The 17942-nt window shown below is 49.1% G+C and overlaps 1 long non-coding RNA gene across 1 annotated transcript in view; it reads right to left on the minus strand.

Annotated features, from left to right (window-relative positions):
- Window positions 1–541: 541 nt before the first annotated feature.
- Window positions 542–17942, minus strand: part of LOC149915493 (uncharacterized) — a 144453-nt gene continuing 127052 nt past the window's right edge. Inside the window, exon 4 of the long non-coding RNA XR_016472067.1 lies at window positions 542–725. This is a non-coding gene — a long non-coding RNA (uncharacterized LOC149915493). The remainder of the gene's footprint in view (window positions 726–17942) is intronic.

Below are 17942 nucleotides of genomic sequence, written 5' to 3' on the forward strand. Positions count from 1 at the left end.
GCGTGTTGTCTTGTGCTTGTAAAATACATTTCAAATAACTCTTCTCTGTCTATAAAATACAGTGGGCGGAATATAAATAAACCGCTGTCCATTTGTTTAATGCTATTTTAGCCAAATTGACTGGCCGGATTGGAATTCGACATAAAAGCTTTAAGTTTGCAAAACATCCGCACTGCAACGTCTGGGAGACAGGGCTCGCTCTGCAGCGCGATGGGCACGTTAACTGCATTAAAACCTCTCCATACATTTTCTAGCTTTTGCTTTTCTTTCCCTTTCGCAGCACATCCACCCGCTCTCCCCGCCTCCGGGCGCCCGCGCCTGTTTTTCTCCAAATGAAGTATTTTACGTGATCGATGGAAGGAGTCATTTGGCCCATAATTAGGTCAATAAAATCAATGTTTATTCCTCGGATGGCCTGAAAGCTAATAAATTCCTCTTTTATATTCTCTCCCTCCGAAGATTAGAAACGAGCTGCCCGGCCCCAGCGTCGGAGCGGAGCGCGGAGTCATCCCCGATCAGCGACCATCGCCCCGCACCCGGCGGCCTCAGAAATCCCCCCCCGAAGGCTGAGCCCCTTCTGCACCCACCCACTCCACCCCGGTGCTGTTTGTTTTCCAGCTCGGGACGTTTCACAGAGAATTCAGATTTGCTCTAAATCCCCTCCAACGCGCGCTCCCCGCCTGTCTCGCAGATCACTTCATTTCACTTGATTCCCTTTGGAGTCCCTAAGGGAAAAAAAAAAGAAAAGAGAGAGAAGGAGCGAGGCTTTTCACGAACACCAAAGGGATGTTTGGAGACGACTTGGAGAAATCCTATTAGAGATCGGGAAGGCGAGGCTTTTTAAAAAGGTGGAAAAAGGAAAGCCACATTTTTTTATTATTTTGAACTCAGTAACAGCGAATGAAAAGCAACCCGGTCCTAATCAGATCAATATAGAGACACACAAATCTTTGCAAAGGTTCAGCAGTTTACAGTGGGTTCCAGACCTTTGACATACATTGCGGATTAATTGGGCACTGTTAAGGGGGGGGGGGGGGGGGGGTAGTATGGGGGTGGGGAAGTGGGATTCCAGTTAATTAGTCGAGAAATGAATAAAAACTAAACATTATCGGAATTGTCTGCGGGTCCCGGTTTGTTAGTGGGGATTTGGGGATCAGCTTTTGTGCGCCGTAAATTGGATCTGAGTAGCGTGGTGCTGTCTTACACTGCCGTTTTGTGAACTGGCGACAGCTCGAGTCCATGGGAAAACTTAAAGGGAACCTGGGGCCGGTCACGGAGCCTCATTATCTCATGTCGGATACCATCTTTAGGGGAGAGCGTGTAATCAGCGGTGGCACACCACCAGCCCCTCGCAACCTGCGCGAAGCCCACCTCCTTCCGCACACGCCCCGCGGCCGGGAAATGCCGGCCCGGACCCATATGCAAAGAAACCGACCCCAGCCCGGTGGGGGGAGGCCGCACTCCGAGCTGGGAGGCCAAGAGCCCCCCTGCAGCCACCCCTGTGCTCGTAGCTAAAGGCTCGGTCTCCGCGTTGCTTCCTAGGGTTGACCCCCGCCCCGCAGGAGCCGGGCCCCGCATTCTTGGACGGGGAGGGCTGGCGGCCGCTGCTGAACGGCCGTGTTCTGCCAGTCGGTGCCTCCCCGGGCGGGGGTTAGCGGGGCCCTGCCGTGCTGTCAGTTCCGCTGGAAGGAGGCAGACAGGGAGTTTCCCTTCGTTCTCAGCGAGGTAAATTCCCAAGCAGCCGCCCGCCCTCCGCAGCCTGCCCCGAAGGTTCTCGGTTGGCAGGAAGGGGAAAGAAGGGGAAAAAAAAACAACCAAAAAGCGATGGAAAAGAACGGGAGAGCCGGGAGTAGCTTCTCTCGGCCGCCGAAGTGGATTCTTTACGGGGGAAACACCTCGAGCACTGAACTGAAAGTACCCCCGGCACCTCTTCCCTCCGGCCGCACATCCCCCCACCCCCCGGAGCGTTGCCGGGGAGCAGAGAGGGGGAGCCCTCAGCCCACAGGAACTCCCCCGGCTGGGTCTCCCAGCTCACAATTGGTGCTGGGACAACCGAGAGGACGGACGGCCGGGACCGACAAAACCTCCGCTTCTCGTTCCCGCAGCTTTTTGGTGGGGAACAGAGCGGAACGCATCCACGCCCTGCCCCGGAGATCCGCCGCCTTTCCAGGGCTCTGCTGTCGGGCAGGAGACACCCTCGGCGACACCCGGGGCAGCACCGCGGCCGGCCGGGCAGCAGCTCGTCCTGAGCCAGTAATTGGGCGGGCTTAAAATCAACCCCATTAACAAGCCTGCTGTCCTCCTCACCCCACCCCCGCGTGTGAAACATTGTCATTAGGCGTCTAATATCTCCGGCGCTTCCAGGGGGGAATGGGAAGAGGTTGCTTGGGGAAAATAAAAAAGAAAAAGAAACAAAAAAAAACCCCTCAACAACAATAGAAAGTGTGTGAACTCCCAGCGCTCATATGCGCAGCACAATGCAAAGCGGGTTAATATCAGTTAGCAGCTCTGCAGTGACCTGTAAAGTTGCCTCTTTGGAAAGATTCTTGATGTATTACTTAACATGGCTACACAGTTATCTGTCTCGGCATTAATGCGTCCATTAAATCACTGTTGAGTAGCATCAACCTACTCCCGAGTCTTTCCGTCCCCTGGGAATATGGTTTCTAAACAGGATCAAACATGTGATGCTGACAAGTCATGAGATAAGTTATAATTAATTAGAGTTTGCTACATCCACAGAATGGGTACTTGGGGGAGTGGGGCCGGACTGGGCCATTAAGGACCTCAGCCAGGAGGGAAGATCTATAATATCGAGTTGGGAAACAGAAGAAGTAATAATCAAAGGTGGCCGAAGAAAACTGCAAACCTTTAGCTTTCAGAACTCAGTCGAGATTAAAGTTGTTTTTGATGTGAAACACACCATCCCCTACTTAATGAAAACCATGGGGAGATTGATGCTGAGGATGGCTTCTTAAAGCGGGACAGAAAGCCTCGCTCCAGATTGGAAGACAAAAATCCCCAGCATGATTGGCAAAGGAAGGGGAGAAAAAGCTGACATGAGGGACCTGCCTGCAGAAAAACCATTTCCAGGGGTTGTGACCCCCCTGACACCCACTTTTTCTTAGATGTCCCCATGCTGGAAGCTGCTGAGACCTGGCAGATCAGCAGCTCCTACTGCCCTGGGTTGCGGCCAGCCTCCTGCCCTCCGGGCCTTTCTGCTGCGAATGACAGTTAAAAATCAAACTGCTAACAAGTGGATTTTGGTCTGAGCCACAACAGCCCTTATTTGCTTTGCTTTGACAAACAGTTGGAGCGGGGTGCTTTCAGGCTGGCTGTAAAAGCCCTGCTCTGAGGGGGAAGCAGAGAATGGAGGTTTTTCGGCGTCTTTTCATGCCCCTCTCTGAGTCAAAGCAATGGCTGTGTTTATTTGCTTGCTTTCTGCAATAAATGGTAGCCCTTCAGGTGAGAAGATGTTGGAAGGGTGGAATGACAGGACAGATTTACACCTGTCCTTACAGCTTACTCTGACAATCTCTATAGCCTACAGAAATGACCAGTGGTGCCGCATAGTCTGGGGAAGCCAGCAGGTTCACTCTGTTTTTTTTTCGTTGATTCTTCTCCTTTTTTTTTCTTTTCCTCTCCTGATTCTTATTCCCTTTCCCTTTTTCTTTATGGCATGGAATGAAGTGGAGAGAGATCTTCCTGATAGTGACAGTCTCCCAGCTTCCCATTGCCTCAGGAAGACAAACATCACAGCGGTCCCTGCAAGCCCCTTCTTGGCACTTGAGTTGTGATGAGCACTCTGCAGCCACCACCCCACAGCCTCCCCACCTGTGCAGCTGCCAGCTTCCCCTAAACCTCAGCTGGCCCCTTCCAGCAAGAAGGCAGAAGGGAGATAACCCCCCTTATGTGCTTCCCACAGCGATCCCACCTCGATGACAGAGGCTGTCCAGATGCCTCTGGAATCTGTCTAGACCTGGCTGCCATCTTCATCTGAGGAGAGGACAAAGGCTGCATTCTGAACCCACCAAGAGCCTGTTGCCACTTCCTAGTGTCTGCTGAAAACCTTCCTCAAATCCAGCTCTCAAGTGTGGCGTCTGCTGGAGCCGGGGCCACTCAGCCCTGTGTTCAGCACTCCTGGGTGAAGGGTTGGCTGCCACCACTCATCCTGAGGGCAATGGGGATGTAGTTGAGGGTTCTGTTCCCTTTAGAGAGAGGTGGAATGAATTTTGATAGCCCCTACCCCAAAACATCTTTTGAGCAAGTGCACAGCCCAGAATCTCATCATCCAAACACTGCTGAGCAGGGCCAGTGTGTGTTCTTTTCCAGCCTGGGCACCTAAATGAGCCAGATATAAAGGTGGCATGATGCTGCAGCATAGAATGAGCTCTCTCAATGGATACCATGGCGCCCACATTCTCCAGGACAGAGCAGCAAAGTGTTCGAACATGAGGTGCACCGACATAGGATGCCATGCAGAGTGACTGCCAAGTCCTAAGCAGCCCTAATGGGCATCTGTACCTGAAGTTTGATAGGTGTCATGTTCTGCTCATGGTCTCCAGCTGTGATACCTTTGCCACTGTAAGCAGTTGAGCCAAAACCACCCATTCTCACTCTCTCTCTCTCTCACACACACACACAAGAGAAATTTTCTCGTTTCCCCCCATCCCCGTACCTCTTCTGTGGCCCATTCCAATGATGATTTCCCAATGACATGAAGTCAAGCAGTTTCAACAGAGAAGACAGAGAATGCCTGATGGGAGGACTCACCTTCCCGGGGGCTAGGAAAGTGTAGAAAACCTGTCCCAAGTGAAGCAAGCACGGGGATTTGCAAACAGGTCCCTCTGCTCACAGCCACAGCCCTAAGCTCTGGGCTTGGGTTATGGCCAGAGGCAAGCACTCGAGATTCCTCTAAAATCTTTGGGAACACCTAAGGGTACGGCACTTCTGAAAATCTCTTTAGGCTTCTTCAGATGCCCAGAGAGAGATTTTGCAGCTTGCTTTCTCTTAATAGCTGAGTTTTGATTCTCTGGTCAGAGAAATAGGTGTGCCTACAGTGCACGTCGTTAATGTACAGCAATCATGAGATAATCTCCTCTTCCACAGTACAACTCACCTCAGTGAAGAAAATGGATGAAGATATCAGGAAGAAAGCGGGGTGAAGGAGATGGAGTTAAACCTTCTATAGCCTAGAAGAACCAGAGGTGACTTTCTATGCTGCATCGCTTTCTGGAAGCTGAGGCTTACTGGGAGGATTCTGCCAATGGAAATAGTGCAGGAAGCGATGAGGCCAAGAATATCCTTCAGCAACTTTCAGAAAATGATTTGGGAGGATTTTTGTTTTTCCATCACTTTTTTTTTTTTTTTTTTTTTGGATGCAGTTTTTGCTGGCTATGCACAACAAGCAAAACAAAGGTGAGAGCCAATGCTCAGATAACAGTGCAGAGGGCAGCAGAGCAGGGATGCGGCTGGTTTATAATCTGCAGCATGAATGCTTGGGCTCAGCAATCTGCACAGGACTCCTTTGTGGAGGAAAAGCCTCTCAGGGGAGATGAAGAGATGTTCTTTGGAATTGGTGGGATGAAGAAGAGGATGGAATAAAATCCTATGTTGAATCATGCCTTTTCCAGCCACTCTAAAGGGCTGACATTCAATGTCAGGGTCAAGGATGAGGCTCTGAGCACCTGACTGAGCTGTAGATGTCCCTGTTCATTGCAGGGGTGTTAGACTAGATGGTCTTTAAGAGTCCCTTCCAATTTAAACAATTCTATGATTCTGTTCTATGGTTTAAAGGGAAGCATACAGATGTATTACCATGCAGGGTTAGGCATTGCAGTGCATCCCCCTCTTCATGCAGGCACTTTCACAGACATCACTGGCTGGAATTTTAGGCAGTGCATGAATTCTGCCCATGTTTGGAGATCTCATTGCTTTAACATTGCTTTACACAATGTGGATGCTGCCTTTTGGACAAACCCCATCCTCCCATGTGCTGGGATGACTGGAGGTGCTGGAGTTCATGCCAGAGGTGTTTGCTGACAGCAGGCTTCGTTCAGTGAGAGATGCCTAGTGGGACAACCTACTCCCCACCTCTCTTCACCAAGGCTTGCATTTGCTTTCCTCCTGGTGGAGATGCACTTTTTCCCAACGTGGATTTCCCAGATGGGAACAGGAGCCTGTTCTGTCCTCCTGCTTGTGGCAGTGCTGCTCCCCACTGCAGAGCACACACCACACACCTGAGGCATGCCAGCAGTGCTGTGTGTGCTGCATGTCCCCAAGGCACAGCCTGTCTGCATATATTCAATGGCTGGGAAATGTGGATGCTTTCTACCTAGGCATAATTTCCCAGCATGGAAAAGGGTGTGCTCAGAAACCTCAGACATTTTATATGCCTAACCAAGACTTGCCACGATCAGATACTTTGTCCAGCCAAAGAAGTCCTGGAGATGGAGCACATGGCTGGGAAACATCAGATTTGAAAGAAGTTGAGGACACTCAGAAGACACTTCTGAATGTGCAGTTTTTCTTGCATGACACACAGGGTCACTCTTGTCAACAAATATCCTATTTTAATATTTCATTAAATTTTCATGTTGTACTTCAAGTCCGTGATACAGGCACAGTCAACAAAGCTAAAAATCAATTAATAAGTCCCTAAGCTAATACCCAGTGAGAGGGAGGGAAAGGCTCCCATCAATTTCTCCAGACTTCAGGTCAAGCCCTGAGTGTACAAAGATCAAAAGAGGCAGAGATGAGCATTGCGCAGTCATCGGCGTCGAAGGGCTGTGTGAGGAGATGGGCACAAAATGCCCCCCTGCCTTTTCAGTTGCCCTTTTTGCAGTGAAGCAGCCAGATTTCTTTGTCGTAAAGAAAGGAAATGGTGAAAGAAGTTGTCTGTACTTTCCCCCAAAGTGACAGCTTTCCCAGGGGTGTGTGCGTGCCTTGCACACACACATCTGAGTGCACACATCACTCCTGAGTTCCCAGGAGGATGAGTGACAGGCAAATTGCCTTGCAGCCCTTGCGCTTTGCACATTTCCCCTGCCAGGTCTGTGCTGAGAACAGGTGGCTTTCACACCTAGCACATACTTCTTCTGGCTGAGTGTTAGCAGTGAAATCAAACCCTTTCCTTTGACCTAGGAATTTTGATGGGAGAGGGAAGGGTGTCTTGTTTGAGGAGGTGTGGCACTTCTTTCTGCGGAAGCATTTATCATTTCTCTGCTGAAAAAGAGGCCAATAACCCATACCCCATGCCTGTTATTACTCTGTGAATTCAAAAGTGTCTCGTTTTTAATGGGCCCTTTAGCAACAATGCAGACAACTCATCATTTATCATTTCGTGCTGACACCTTCCTTGATGCACAACGCTCCTGAGTGGCACTTCTCAAAGAGGTTCCAGCTTTGTGGGGTCTTGTATCTTTTCCTACAGCTGAGCATGGGAGGGCCTGAGGCATGAGTTATGGCTTTGCCTGGGAAAGAGTGACAGCACTGGATGGGCTGTGCTCCTCTCTGTGGTGTCTCCAGCACCAGGTACAGCACAGGGGGGGTGAAAGTGGCTTATGAGGGCAAGGAGAGTTGTGGGATGGGGCAACCCTGCTCCTTCCTGCCTTCTGGCACCGCGCTGCAGCCACATGGAGTGGGGACACCCCTGCTCAGCCCAGGCCTGACCCCAATGACTTCCCTTCCTCCTGAAATGAAGGAGAAGCCAAGGGGTGAATCACAGCTCTGACCTACAATTTGGAGCTTGCCTTTTTTCCCAGGGCTTTAAGGAAATCTCGTGTTAAATCCATAACCGAGTCCTAAGGGAGACAGGCAAAACATCCTCTGTCACAGCTGACCTCCTTTCTCTCTATCTGAGAAGATGTTTTTCAAGGAACTAAGCCAAAAACTCAGCTTAGGGAAGTGAGCAGCGTGGCTCTGCTGGGCAGGCACTGCCTCAGAACCATCCCCTATGCAAATCTCTGCCCCACGACCAGCAGCCGTACTGTGCGCCGTGCTCCCTCCTCCTCCTAGCCGGGTTTGTGCAAATACAGTCTGGCTACAAATCCATTAGCAATGGCCTTAAATGACAACAGCTGATTTTGACGCTCACACAGTAAATCTTCCATTTTCCCTCGGAGGATTTGGCAGCGCAACGTTGATTTTCTTTTCAAAACCTTGCCTGGCAAACGTTTCCCTATCTCATAGGGAAACACAACGCTCTGTAATTACTGGGGCCAGAGTCTTTCATTCAAGTGCCTTAAGGACTTTGAAGCATGAAGAATTTTGACTCGGGGCCCCCTGAGGCAAGAACCCAAGGGTTACTTTGCCCAATTTACTTATGAGCAAACTGAGGCACAGCATAGAGGAACCTCTAATTTTTGTGAGTTTGTTCATTCAGTGTTCCTCATTTTCCACACTCACAACTCAAAAATGCCCTAAGGGTTTCAGTATTCAGGACTGCTGAGCAGCCAAATATTTGGCGGAAGGATTTTGCGGCACTCCAGAAAGTCAACTCCGTCATCTTCTAAACCACCCACTCAGAGAAAATCAGGGCATCCAAAACTGGTGGTTTGTAATGCTCTTCTGATAACAGGGCGTGCAATTGCCGAGCCCCAAATCCCAACCGTTCTGCACATTCAACGAAGAGATACCCAGAGGGGGAAATGAAAGCAGGTAATGTCTTCCCCCACTTCTGCCCCACAGCTCAGTGTGTGGGCAATGAGTGAGCAGAAGGCAGATGTTCCCAAACAGCTTCCTAAACATGGACCTTAGTGACATCCATGATGGCCCTTTCTGGGTGCTGTCCCCCATGTGAAGCCTCAGACATCTGAGCAGAAATGTGTGCTTGTTGTAATACCACCTTGGTCCCTCCTCCCTTGTCCTTCGTCATCAATTTTCACAAAAATCTTAGGGAACTTCCATCCTTTGGTTAACTTTGACTGAAACCACTGCTTCTATTTGAAGTACTGGGGAAGGGGGTGGAGGGGCAGGGCAAAGGCACTTAGATCTCCTTTTCTTAGCAGCTGTCATAAGAAAAGGGACTGATAGTGCATTATCCACATGCAGCCAGAGAAGAAGTCACAGGAAAGAATCAATCAAAGAAGGAAAGGAGATTCAGATATTCAAGGAAGAGATTGCTGTGTTGACTTATGATTTTTCCTCCAGGATCTGATTGCAAAAGGCACCGTGCAAACACACAGTGAGAGACAATTTCCTGCACTAGATATATTAAAATCTAAGCTGCTGAGACAGAAAGAGTGTGGGAGGGAAAATAGGAGGGTTAAAGAGAATTGAACTGACTCACCCTGGGTTACCTATCTGGTCAAGAGCAGAGACAGCGAGAAATAATCTGAGTCTGCAGAGTGCCAGTGCAATGCTCTATTCTTCAGACAGGTTTGCCACCACCCAACCCTTTTCTTTGTTCCTATCACCAAGCACAAGGACCACCTCATGTCAGTTAGGAAGGAGACAGAGGGTAGCAAGTGGAGAAATACCAAGACAGGATTGTTGCGGCCATCAGAGAATGCCAAACACTTCTGAGTGTAAAGAGTCTGTTTCCAGAAAAAAACCCAACGCAGTGTCACATGCCCATGGGCATCGGCAGGGTCTGCTCCACCTCATCCATTTCTGGTGCTGGGTAGAGAAGGGAGGAGCTGTGAGATCCATCAAGGCCATACTCCCACCGGGGGAGCAGGAACACATGATCCCAGGCCAGGGATTGGGATGTGTCGGGGAGGATGAGAGAGGGGTGATAAAAAGAGAATAATGCCAGAAGAGTGAGGTAGATTAACCACCCGGAGTACAGGAAGAGAGAGCGGAATCTGGCCCTACTCAAGGTGAATTAAAGCTTCCTTGTCCCCACGACCCCCTGAAAGAGTTAACAAAATAGTAGGAAAAGGAGAACAGAGATTCTAATTTATGGAGAGGTTCAAAGGGCTTTTGATAAAGCCCTTCAGTAGAGTCTCTGAAGGAAATTTTATAATCATGGGGTTGGGAGATAAAGCGCTGTCATAGATTAAAAACTTGTTGAGACAGAAAACAGAAGAGAAAGAAATAAATGGCAAATGACCAGCATGGAAATAATTTAGGAGAGGTGTCCCCAGGATGAATTTGGAAAGTGGTTAACTGTAAGCATGACTGTATGACTAACAGCAATTAGACCTGGTGGAATAATAAACAGAACTGTACCAACAACCCCAGCCCGCGTCCATTGCCTGCATGTGCTGCAGGGAAGAGTCCAATCGACACCAACCTGTCTGCCTTTCTTGGTCACTTCAGGTGCAAAAAAAAAGTCCTTATTTCCATACATTCAGCAGAAAAGTGAGAAACGAGGCGTCCCAATGACAGCCCTCTGTGCCCACGCTCCCCCTGCACGCAGTCGGCCCAGCGGCGCTGGCAGGGAGTACCTGGCAGCGGGAAAGCGGAGGAGCAGGATTTTTTTTTGCTTTCGATTGCAATAAATTTTTCTGAGGTTCCCTCCCCCTCGCTTCACCGACCGCCTTTCAGGATCCTGTACAGGCCGTGACACACAGGAGCCAGCAAGCACTGTGTTTGTTTGGTAACTAAATTGTCTGGCCAAGTTGGGCCTGAGCTGAGAACACCTGCAAATGCCAGAGGGACCTGAGAGGGCAATGCAGCGGGGGCTTTCTGCAGTCCCAGCCCCTGCTGTCCATGGAAAAACAGCAGTGAGGTGGTGAAACACTGCAAACAGCCTTAACTGAGTCACGTGGGCTCAGAATAATTTGGAAACAAATGAACATTTATGCATTTTAGTAGGCAATGGCAAGGCTGGCTGCAGTTCCTACAGTGTATGGTGGAGAGGTGGGCACACAGCACTTGTGTCCCTGGGGGTCAGGGCAGCTGCTCCCTTTGGTGCTTTGAAAGACCCAGGCTGGGAGTGAGGAGGCAGTTGCATGCATCCTGCTTGCACAAGATGGCTGGGTGCCTGGCCCGTCCAGCCCCTCTGCTGTTTCTTACCCAGTGCACCCGCGATGACGGCTCTTTTATGACAGAATGATTTCAGTGACCCTAAACACAACGTGCCTTACAGCTGTAATTCTGGGACTCCTTGAGCATGAATCATATGATGCATAGAGCTGATAGTAAGAGCAGAGGCATTTGCTTCCAGACAGAGGGACAGAGTCAGCCTCCATCTGGCCCAACCAGTGTTGCCACTGCTCCCGCACCTTCTCCCAGGCACTGTGTCAGAGCAGGGCCAGCTCCCCGCTCCCTGCTTGCTATGTAAGCTGCAGGATGTCTGGGGAATCAGTGCTGATGATGAGGGCTCGAGGCATTCCAGTCCATGGTCTGTTGCAAAATCTCATGACCTCGTGTGGGCAAGGCCACAAAATTCACTTGTTCGGCTTCATTCTCAGCCTTTCATCACGATTGATGGGGAGGAGAAAGGGGAAAAAAAGGAACAACACAAAGAATCAGAAACAAAAATTATAGCATAGAGGATGGATCTTGCAGGGAGGGCTATCTCACTGCCCATCCCTCCTGGCAGTGCTGCAGGGGATGCAGTGGCTGTGAGTTGTCACTGTGAGCAATTCAAAGGCTGTGGGGTGGACTCAGGGTGGCCCTTGTGGGCTGTGGGGCACAAGGGAGCAGGAAGGGAGTGGGAGGAACAGACCAGGAAGGATCACTGCTACTGGGATCCCCCCTCAGCATCAGCCAGGGGTTTGTGGTGGTGGGAGAAGCATACATCGCTTCCTCTTATTTTCTTATTTTCTTATTTTCTTATTTTCTTATTTTCTTATTTTCTTATTTTCTTATTTTCTTATTTTCCTTTTATTTTCTTATTTTTCTTTTTTTTTTCCTTTTCTTTTTATCTTTCTTTTTCCTTTTTCTTCTTTCCCTTTTTTTCCCTTATCTATCTATCTATCTATCTATCTATCTATCTATTTTTGTTCTAATTTTTATATCACCACCCTTTCTCTTATTCTTTTCCAAACCTGCCAGGTTCAAACCCACCTATCCAGGCTTTCCAGAACAAAAGCAGCTGAGGAGACCCTGGGACAGAGACATGAGGATCAAGGACTGAGAACAGGGAGGACATGAAGCAGGCACAGGTGCCTTCCCACAGGCAGACAGTGCATTTCCACAAGACCCAACAGCAAGTGGCATCCTTCCACTGACTTCAAAGAAACAATGCTGCCCAGGGTCAGAATCATTTTCCTCTAGCAAATACTCATGGCACTTTTTTCAGCCATGCCGATGAGAAGCAGTGCTGTCCCCACCACCTCCTACTCCCTGACGCATCTCCAACACTTTGCTTCTGTTTTATTTATGTAGCCTCACTCAAAAGGTCATGGGCACAAAAAAATACACCAATTTTACTATTTGTAGGTCATGAGATTTCACAGGTATGAGTGTCCTTTTATAGCGTATAAGCAAACAGCTAGGAACATATTTTGATTACCCTTTAAATCTTGCAATAAAGGTGTTAAAAGGAAAGAGTGTTTTTATGTGCCATGTCAGGGTGTAATCTACTCCATATCTCACACGCACACTCTTCCAGCAGAGTGCAGTTGTTTCAAGTCTGCCTCCAATTTTTTTTTTTTTTTTAAGCAGCACTTGTATAACCAGCAGAGGAAAAGCAGAGAACCATATCTGTGACAGGCTTTTTAAAGCAGCAGCTTGGCATTGTTGCTGTGCTGCCCCAAGGAGCAATGTGTGACGCTGCTCCTGCCTTCCCTTGGGAGGTGATAAGAAAGTTCGGGCTCCAGTTACCAACAGTGACTGTGAACTCCACAGATTGAGCCCTTGGCTAAAAACCCTAAGAAAATCTAGAAATCTAAAAATCTAAAAAGCTGCATGTTGCTTCCCATTGTCAGAGGCTTGGCTATACTTTATGGGGCAGGAACTGTGTATCTCAGCACAGCATACAGCCCCATGCTTAGCCCCACATACAGTGCAGGAAGAGGATTAAGGTCCTTCAGCCAGAATCAGAGGAGATGAAGCACTAAGCTCAGTGACAGAAAATACTCAGGGGTTAAGTCTAGGCTTGGTCTCCCTTTCACTGAGAGCTCTAGCAAAACTGGCATGAGGAAACAGAATATTCCTTTTCCCTTTGGCTATCTGCTGTGGAGTTAGGGAAGGATACCCTCTAATCCCATTCCTACAAGAGAGACCCCCTCCTCAAGTCTGCCAACAGCCCCTTGTACAACACAATTGCTGTGACTGCCAAATGACTCTTGGTGAGGTCATACATTTGCATCCATCACATCCATCTCACCCATTGCACCCAACCCATCCATTGCAGCCATCTCATCCATCTTGTCCATCTCATCCATTGAACTCATCCCATCCATGGCATCCATCACATCCATCCAGCCCATCTCAACCATTGCACCCATCCAATCCATCGCACTCATCCATTCACTGCAGCTCTTAAGACCAAAGCCATTTGTAGACCTGTAAGGTGATGCTCTTGTTCCCTCACAAGCTTTATGTTCACAGAGCCACAACTTGGTTGCTGACCACTCCAAAAACAAACGGCAACTTTCCTAAAAAGGAGAGCTCAAACAAACAATTATCACCTCCCCCTGCTTCTGGATACCAGCGGTGCAGAATGAGCCTGCTGCTCCCTGCTTCTGTGTGGTCTCCCTTATAGACAGGCGAACATAAAGGACTAAGTCCCTGAAACTTAACGAGTTACTGCTCGTTAGCTGAACCACATTAACTGTCTTGTGTGCGCACTCCCCATGGATAGTTGGAGCAAATTCTTTTCAGGAATTGGCTAGGACAGCATCTTCCAGCCCAAGTCTGAGACTGGTGTTAAGAGGTTTGAGAAAGGCACCTGGAAACCAAACTGCTTGTCACCAGGGCTAAACCACCGCTGGGATCCAAAGAAAAAAAAAGCATTAGAGGGCTGGCAAGGCAGGGTGAGAGCATGCCAAGAGCATGCCCTTAGCTGGTTAATGCCGATAAGTGGTAGCTCACAGTGCCTAATTACATGCAACTACCTGTCCGTGCTTTTATTCACGGGTGTGACGAGTTCCTCGAGATAGAGCCGATTGCAGCAGCTGCTCTCTGCTCCACTCATGCAGGGTGCCAAGCACTCAGAGGGAGCCTGGTGCAAAAAGAAGCAAACGAGCAAGCAGTTAAAACGCCCATTCTGAGAAAAGTTTATATACCTGCAGAACCACTGAAGGCCTAGAATTTGTCTGCTCTGGAGGGAGGAGAACTGCTTTCCAGCTCTTTTGATTTGTCTACTTCAGAGTGCTGCTCATTGAGATGCCTTTCAAGCATTTTTTAAGTGAGTAAGAAGAGAAAATCCATGAGGGAGAAAGGGAAGGAGGAGTCAGAGAATCATAGAATCATAGAATGGCCTGGGTTGAAAAGGACCACAGTGATCATCTAGTTCCAACCCCCTGCTATGTGCAGGTCGCCAACCAGCAGACCAGGCTGCCCAGGGCCACATCCAGCCTGGCCTTGAATGCCTGCAGGGATGGGGCATCCACAACCTCCTTGGGCAACCTGTTCCAGTGCATCATCACCCTCTGTTTGAAAAACTTCCTCCTAATATCTAAACCAAACCTCCCGTCTCAGTGTAAAACCATTCCCCGTTGTCCTATCACTATTCACCCTCATAAACAACCGTTCTCCCTCCTGTTTATATGCTCCCTTCAAATACTGGAAGGTCACAATGAGATCTCCTCGTAGCCTTCTCTTCTCCAAAAGGAGAGGTCTGCTCTGGGTGACTTCCATTGGGAATGGGAAGAGCAGGTGCCTGGGCAGAGGTGAGCAGGCGGCAGGCTGCAGCGTGTCCGCATGGCCCTGTGTCAGCAGCCCCATAATTACACCTCTTTCCTGGACATGTGCACAAAGGCAGAGCTCCAGGCAGAAAGCTGCAGCAAACTGTGTGGTGGCATCGCTGTGCCAAACAAGATGCCTTAGTACTGGAAAGAGTGAGAAATGAGCTGTGCAAAGTGAAGCACTGAATGCATCACCAATGCCCTCCCTGCTCACCCTGGGCTGTGTGTCCCCGTGAAGGAAACCCTGAACAGGTGAACATGGGCTTGAAGCCTCTTGGTGTACTTCATGGGGGTCTGAGACACGAGAGCGGACACTTCAGACCACGCTTCTGCTCAGAGGATTCAGTTTTACCATCATTCTCCACTAGCAAAACTTCTCCAAAACCTCTAGGCTGCTGAATTCTCATGCAGGATGCCTGAGTTTGGGTCTCTTGTCCTCTGTAAAGTACTGCAGCTCTATTTCAGGGCTGGAAATTTTGCCTGAAATCCAAGCAGACTTTATGATTCATTTATGTTGCCAGCTCTTTTATTTTTAATAACTCCTGAGATCAACAAAGCAATGATGTTTTCAGAAAAGGTTTGTACAATCTGTCCAAATGTTCAAACACTGATATAGAAATACTCCAAGAAAAGAAGGCCCTGCCTGCTGTCATTACAAGAAACACATTTGCTATTGTACTATTGGCAGAAAACCCCCACTGGTGATCGCTAGAAGTAAATATCATTTTTTATTTGCAGTTTTTCTGGGCCTTTCTGTAAGTCATCTGTCTAATGAACTCACCCCAAGTAGTGCTTCCAACTGCTGCCACACTATCATTTATACTGCTGGACTACTAATTTGATTTTCATTGGGGGAGGGGAAGAAGATGGAGGGACAGTGACGGTTTTACTAAATTGCTTCACTTTGGATAATACTCATCCTCTGGCCACTTCAGATTTATATCTGCCACTGACAATTCCAGTTCCTTGCAAATTAAAGAAAGAAAAATACCCCAATGCAGGACTGAGGGATGTCAGACAGGGCTCAGTGAAGAAAGCTCAGCAGAGCATCTCCTGCACACAGGCTGCTCCATGCCATCTGAAAGGCACATTTCAGGGTGCAGCCACACCGCTGGCCTGGGGGAAAGCACAGGGAAAGAGCAGGTTTCTCCCACTGCATCCCTGTGGGACAGGTCCTGCTGCAGGTGCTTGGCCGCAGGGCCCTTCCTCTTCGTCAGCTCCTTTGGGGCTACCGGAGGGGACCCTAAGTCTCTTCCCCCCACAGCCTAACCATGGGGCTGTCCCACCCCGGGCAATGCTGACTGGGATGGTGCTGAGCAGATACTGTGCTGCGTTCCAGCTTTGGAGGAAAGGAGGAGAGAGAAAAACCCAACCAAGGTGCCATTAAAGTTAATTGTTTTTACTGCTGGTTTAACAGTGTCTTGTAAATCTTTTTATGACCCAGGAACACCAGTGAGGCCTAAACTGCATTGGGAAGGGTGACAGAAGGAGGATGGAAGGAGCACGGTGTCTGTTGCCTCCCCTTCTGGCTCCTTTGGTGATGCGAGGTCCTGGGATGTGACACCCAAAACAGAGTCTTGGTAGCACAAAAGAAGACAGAATAAAGCCCCAAATAATCCATCCAGATCCTCCCTACCAACTCCAGCAGAAGCCTTGGCCAGGCCCACTGAAGTTCGTTTCTGTCGAAACCCTGTGAAAAGGCTGCAGGAACTCATGTATTCCACACCACTGCTGCCATGAGCACGGAGCAGGGACACCTTGATAAGGTCCCTGTAGAGCATGGAAAACCCCTTTGATCTGGTATACTTGCGAGGAGAAAGCTAATCCCATGTTGTGATATAAGTACCAGATGCTTCTTGGAAGAATTATACTGGGGCATAGGGTTAATGCTTGAGCTTTTCTTTAAAGTGTCCTGTGGATTATTCCCTGATTAAAAGGATTGTTCTCCAAATGGCTGCAGTGTCAGCCTGACTGTTATTGTTGTTGTTGATGCATGGGATGGGTGAAAGGACAGTGGGTGCAGGGTGTTGGGATTTATTTCAGCCCTCAATAACCTTTTGCCCCCCTCTGCCTGACCCCTCACAGCTCACCGGGAAAGGGGTGCCAAGGGATTTTTTTTTCCATCTTCTACAAGTGCAACGCAGTGCACATCCAACCATCCTCAGAGCCTCCACTCCCTGCAGTCCTGGGGCACACAGTGGGCACTGCCAGGCTGTGGGGCTGGGGGCAGCCCTGGTTGGCTCCTGATGCAAAGAGAGAAGGACTTGGACCTGGGAACATCCAAATATTTTAAAGCATGACTGTATCGGGCTGGGCAGGGAAGGAAATGGCAGCTTTTGAAAAACAGGGAAAAAGCAACTCCTAAGGAGCACGACGATGGGATGCAGGGATCTCCCCAAAACCAGTCCCCAGCTCCCTCACCAAGGAACTAGCAGAAGTACTTAGGGTCAGGGAGTACCACTCCTCTCTCCTCTTGAGGGACATGAAAATTACCCCTGAGGAATGAAGTTTAGGGAGCATCCCATTACTACTCTGCTCCCTTATTTAAAGGGCTGAGCTCACCCACAACCCGAACTGACCACTCTAACTAACCTAGGGCAGATCCATCTCCCTGGTGCAGGCTGGAGGCTGTACCCAAAGCCTTGAAACTGATTTCAGGGGCTGGTGGGCAGCCGTGGCTGGGCTCTGTAGCCCCTCTGCCCTTGTTGTCCCTTCTAAGGGCTGCTCCATGGTGGAGATTCTTCTAAAGGATGGGGTTTCCTCTCCTAAAGAGTGGGGATTCCACTCCTAAAAGGTGGAGATTCTTTTTCTGAATGATGGAGAGTCTTTTTCTAAAGATTCTCTCCTGAAAGGTAATTATTCGACATTGAAAAGATGACAATTGCTCTTCTAAAGGATAGGTTACCCCTCTCCTAAAGGGTGGTTTTTCCACTCCTAAAAGATGAGTAGCCCTTTCCTAAAGGAGAGCTAATCCTCTCCTGAAGGATGGATACTCCTCTCCTGAAGGATGGTTGTTCTCTCCCAAGGAATGGCCACTCCTCTCTTAAAAGATGACTACTCCACTCCTACGAGATGGGTATACCTCTACCAAAGGATGTCTGATCCTCTTCCGAAGGCTCACTGCTCATCTCTCAAGGGCTGATAGCTCATCCCCCAAAGGCTGACTGCTCATCTCCCAAGGGCTGACTGCTCCTCTCC

This window comes from Phasianus colchicus, chromosome 18, assembly GCF_987193195.1.
Source record: "Phasianus colchicus chromosome 18, bPhaCol1.hap1.1, whole genome shotgun sequence".
NCBI lineage: Eukaryota > Metazoa > Chordata > Aves > Galliformes > Phasianidae > Phasianus > Phasianus colchicus.